At 43.7% G+C, this 5,610-nt stretch overlaps 1 protein-coding gene across 3 annotated transcripts in view; it reads left to right on the forward strand.

The window, feature by feature from the left end:
• The first annotated feature begins 1,950 nt into the window (after positions 1–1,950).
• The window catches only part of LOC118424731 (sodium-dependent phosphate transport protein 2B-like), a 28,955-nt gene continuing 25,295 nt past the window's right edge, over positions 1,951–5,610 (forward strand). For all 3 annotated transcript variants that reach the window (XM_035833448.1, XM_035833451.1, XM_035833452.1), the window contains exon 1: positions 1,951–2,271. The gene's annotated coding sequence lies outside the window, so the exon portion shown is untranslated. The remainder of the gene's footprint in view (positions 2,272–5,610) is intronic.

Genomic DNA, 5,610 nt, shown 5'->3' on the forward strand with positions numbered 1-5,610 from the left:
CTCGCCTGGGATAACTCTTATCTCAGGGCGGTGTGGTGTTCTGTACACTGTGGGTACCCTCGCCCTGGGATAACTCTTATCTCAGGGCGGTGTGGTGTTCTGTACACTGTGGGTACCCTCGCCCTGGGATAACTCTTATCTCAGGGCGGTGTGGTGTTCTGTACACTGTGGGTACCCTCGCCCTGGGATAACTCTTATCTCAGGGCGGTGTGGTGTTCTGTACACTGTGGGTACCCTCGCCCTGGGATAACTCTTATCTCAGGGCGGTGTGGTGTTCTGTACACTGTGGGTACCCTCCATCCCTGACAATGTAATACATGCACCCCTATATAAGGCCTTATACCAGGGTCCATCCCTGGCAATGTAATACATGCACCCTTATATAAGGCCTTATACCATGGTCCATCCCTGACAATGTAATACATGCACCCCTATATAAGGCCTTATACCAGGGTCCATCCCTGACAATGTAATACATGCACCCCTATATAAGGCCTTATACCAGGGTCCATCCCTGACAATGTAATACATGCACCCCTGTTTAAGGCCTTATATCAGGGTGCATTACCAGCATTTGACCGTATTTATCCAAATTTACCGGGTAAATATGTGCTAAAGTTGGGTAAATATTGTACATCAGATTTACCAGGTATTTACACACCAATGGTAAGTTTGGTAAATCCGATATTTCATGCAGTGTAACCTGACACTTCAGAGCCCCCGCTCCAAGGTTTCTATCCACTCACGAAGTGATAATGGGCGCACGAAGCTCACGAAGCCCACTTGCCATCAAATGGAATCACAATTTACTGGGGCGGATTTCCTTCCAGTGTTTATTCAAGCATGTTGCAGTGGAAGGGCACCACTTTGTTCATTCATGCGAGACTCAGGACAACCTGCATCCCGCTTTTCATAGAAATCATTAAGGAGGCGGGCGAGACTCACAAAAATCTGGCATTGTATATACAGATTACATGACTGACGCACAATTAGTATATCATAAGAACTAGAAAGGCAACATTTTCGCGAAAATGTAGAATGTTTTCCCGTAGCCTTTCGTCAAGCTACTCGCACACAAATGGTACAACTCCGTTAATAGCATTTGTGTGCAAGTAAAAAAACAAAACAAAAACCTACTTTATTTTTGGACTAGGCCTTTAATATGATTATACTCTACCATTTGACTTGCCCTATAGTATAGTGCGAGTAAAAAAAAAATTCATACTTAAAATACACCTCTAATATCTGATCAGCTTCTGACCGAAGAAAAATAAAAAGAAAGACACCGGCAACAAATAGTATGTTTTTCGCAACCAGGAAAAATAATAAGACTTTACCGACACCAGCCGACAAGATCGGGAGCAGTCTGACCAGTTTTAGATTAAGAGTCAAATTTGATTCCCAAACACACTCTGGCCACTACTGACATACTCCCAACCACCAGCCAACCCATTCCAGACCTCTCGTTCACAGTCGAACTTCAAATTTTGAAGTTTTCAAAACATTCGGCTGCCACAACCGACCACCAGCCAACCGAGCCGAACACCAGCCGACATATAGCATGCTCCCAAACTACTGCGAAACTTGGTTGGCGAGTAGAAACAATAGAACCCTTTTATTGTTACGCCAAAAGGGTAAGACCCCTTCAGCATTGTTCAGTTTAGCTAATCTCCAAGCAGATCCTACGGTAACATAAGATAGTATCAAAAGCTGGCAGAGGAGTGAAGCCGGCATAGCAGTGTGTTTCACTACAAGGCAAATGAACACATTTTTGCTGACTACATTCCTTAGCCAGTTTGGCTTCATGTCAAGTCAGCGACTCGGCCCGTATTGTATTACCCGTCTTCATATCCGGTTACAGGTAATACCGGTGCTCGGCTTCACCTGTCCACGTGCGAGGGTCGTGGTTTAGGCGTGAAGCCCTCTTGTTGGCGGACCAAGTCCTTCATTCATACACCCCCCCCTCCCCACCCTTTGTGAAAAGTCAGAGGCGTTTCGTCCCTCGTGTTTGTGTGAACTTGGAAGCTAGCTTTGTGTACAAAATCTCACAGGCGCTGTTCAATTCATGCGTACGCCAGGTTAGGGCTTACGTGCGGCATGCTATCCACGTGAAAAGGCGTTGTTCCGGATCCCGATTTGCATATTGGTTACCTCTTCAATTTACCTCACAATCAGACCGCCAAAACTCACATTCCACGCTGGCGTGCAACTTCTGAGACTTGTCGACAGAAAAGGGGCGAAGATTCACTGGAACACGAAAGTTAACTTAAGGTAAGCAGCACTGCTATTGTTGGAATATTGGTCAGAAACTCTGAGACTTTATTCGTCGTCGGTTTACTGTGGATAGAAACTTCCTGGCTAAACAGATTAGTTAGACTACCGGTGAGTTCAGTGCCGTGTCCGATATTTATCGTTTGACCCTTGTATGTTCGCATGGTTTATCAAACCAAGCGCATTAAATGATCAAATAGAGGTATGAGTACACATCCAGCACTACACGAAAAAGCGAATATCCGGGTCGAATACTCCTGTATATAAACCCAGATATTCAAAATATGTGGCCGATAACGGGTATATGCCGTCCGCACACTTGGTATAGACGGACCTGCATATGACCCGGAGATTCACAACTATTAGTGTGCGGGACATATGGAGGCCGATAATGCCTGCATATGTGCCTGGCCATCCCGGTGCATGTCCTGCCCATGTCCGCTCATCTGACCCAAATTTCCTGCATATGCCTGCCTATTCGGGACATGCACCCTTGTTAGCACCTAATTATCACCTAATTATCTCACCCAGGCCTCGGCTAGAGCGGCTTCATTATACCCTTTGTCATTGAAAGCAGCTTTGTTTTACTACCCTGCCCTACCTAGGATCCCCCTGTAGTGTGTTTATTTTGCTTTTATTCTTTCTGAATGGTGAATGAATTTTCTTTATTTTTTTCAAAGCATTTCTGGACAGTAGACTGTCCTGACGATTTTCTCCATATGTGCTGGGAATGATGCTCCTTTTACGTCTTGTGAAGTTCTGCATTCCCGCTATCATACATTCTGTTGTCCACCCGTCTTCTGCACAGACTTTTGTTAGTCAGGAGCACAGCTGCAGCAAAATTTCTAAACGTGGACGTGAAGATTTGTGGTAACCATTAATCCATCGCGACACGGGTGGGCAGCCTCTAATCTCCAAGCAGATCTTGCTGTGGCAAATGGGAAGGAGTTTAGCCGGCAGAGGAGTTATTGGCCACAGCAAGATCTGCTTGGAGATTAGGCAGCCTCCACTGTCCACGGGGCCGAAGCAGAATGGCGACGTGTGACGTAGTCTCAAACCGTTCGCAAAATCACAACCGGGCATGTCGGTCGTACCCCATCGTACTCTACAGAGCCTGCCCGCGCGCGAGGCTGGATACTAGCTATAAAATTACAGTTGTTTAAAACTCCAAGCAGAATCCAATCCTTCAGCGTAGGCAGTTCAAATTCCACGCGGCAAGATGTTGTTTAGTCTCGAGGTCGCATCATTCTAAATCCCTCAGTGTTCACTGACGTTGTCTGCCGTGCATGCAGATATCCAGCTATCGGGATCCGTTGCGTAAAAGCGTTACCTCACAGAAAGAAGTCTAGCTCTGAAATGCCAACTGTAAAATTTGAAAATGTTGACATGTGTGTTGATTGGTCCTGATTTTCAAACACCTACATGCTGTGTGAAATACAATTGGCTAGTTCTGATGAGTATTTGCATACAGACAGACACAATAGGTCGGGAGGTCCACTGTAGCTAAATTCGGCTTTTGTCACCTGGCCAGTTCACAGTCAAACAATACCCACAAGGAACTAGGTGAAAATATGTTACTGTAATTGTTAATGATTTCATACATCAGTCTGGTAACAAACATATTGTTTTTGCAACAAGCATTATCCACAAGGATAAAAACGAATGAAGGCTTCCAATGCGAGCGTGGGTATATCATATACGCCATGTTTTCTTTTGTTTCAAAAGCACAACATTGGTCTTTAGACTGAAGCGGCCGTTTCATTGATAAGCTTAGGGCGTAAAATGACTACCCCACCATAGAATGGTAGAGAATGTTATCATCAAACGTGTTAGATTTTACTTAGAATGTCCATTTCGTGTATTTCAATCTAGGCAACAAACTGCCGCAGGAAAAAAAAAAACGAATATTGAAATTGAGCGTGGGTAAGCCATGTTTTCTTTTGTGTCAAAAGTTTAAAAAAAGTAAAATTAGTTGATTAGCTAAAAACGTAAAACCGAAGCTTAAGAATATAATAATACCAAACGCTGGTATACGACGCCCTCAAAGTTATTTTTAGTGTTCGTTCTAGGTAACAATTCATTGGAAAACGATGATACGCGCCATTCGTGCGTAGGCCTTTCTTTGTTCTTGTAAAACAATGCATTCGTTTATATCAGGCGTTTGTAAGTTTTGTTGACTGAAAATGCCAGACAAGTCAATACACATCCGCTTGGAGAGTACTTTGATGTAAAGCGGATGTCCTTTACCAATCTTACTCAAACCTATTCTTATGACAAAGCATCATTACGTCTATCAATTTACACACAATATGGTCTCTTGTTTGGCATTACTCAAGACACGAGACGTGAGCAGGGGCCGCATATCCCCATACATGTCTAATTACCGGATGTGCAGGCATAAGCGGTAATATGCAGGACCCGCGCTTGTCATAACAGGATATGACTGCACATGCCCCGCATACACCAGGTTTCGCGGGACATATGCAACCCCAAAAGCGACCGGATATTCAAGTTTTCGTGTAGTGCAGGTATATCTTGATAACGTTATATGAATGAATGAAGACCTTTATAGTACATAAATCATACACGCTTGGGGAGGGGGGATAGGTACAGGCCTCAACAAAATGAGTACTTGACAAATGAATGGAATAGATACAACGTCAACAAACACAAGATATCATATTCTACTAAGTGAACTCGACTTCTTCTCGCTTCTTTGTGATACTGAAAATGTAGGAACAGACAGGTTTAGAACTGCATACATGACTAGTTTTTGTGTGATTTTGCCCCGGGCAAACCAGCTGTAGTAAAGCCCCGTTTACAAATAAAAAATTTAGCTCGGCCGAGTTGTCAGCGAGCTCTAAATTAAGAGGAGGCATGACCCTGATGCCTACGCATAAATGGCAGAGTTTCTTCGTCGGCATCAGAGTTATACCTCCTCGTAATTTAGAGCTCGCTAACAACTCGGCCGAGCTAAATTCTTGATTTGTAAAGGGGGCTTAAAGGCCGGGTGTTTAGACTTAAGTTCGGTGGTCCCTTGCAGAGGGTCATTGATATATTAGTCGAGTAATGATATGTAACTATATCAATAGTTCCAAACACATTTTTGTAACAAAATACCCTAGTCATGGCTGGATTTCATTAGTGATTGAATGAATTAGCAGTATTGTAGCAGGATGGACCGACTAAATGCTTCAATTAAGCGACTCTTTGATCAGGTGTCATAAAAGAAAGCACGATCGAATTGAAATGCAAATTTATGGAATGTAGACGGAAGCATTCTTCATGCGTGGTTTTTACAAGGTTTTAGGGTATGTTTGTGGTCATACACGTTGAAAT

This window comes from Branchiostoma floridae, chromosome 10 (assembly GCF_000003815.2).
Source record: "Branchiostoma floridae strain S238N-H82 chromosome 10, Bfl_VNyyK, whole genome shotgun sequence".
Lineage (NCBI taxonomy): Eukaryota > Metazoa > Chordata > Leptocardii > Amphioxiformes > Branchiostomatidae > Branchiostoma > Branchiostoma floridae.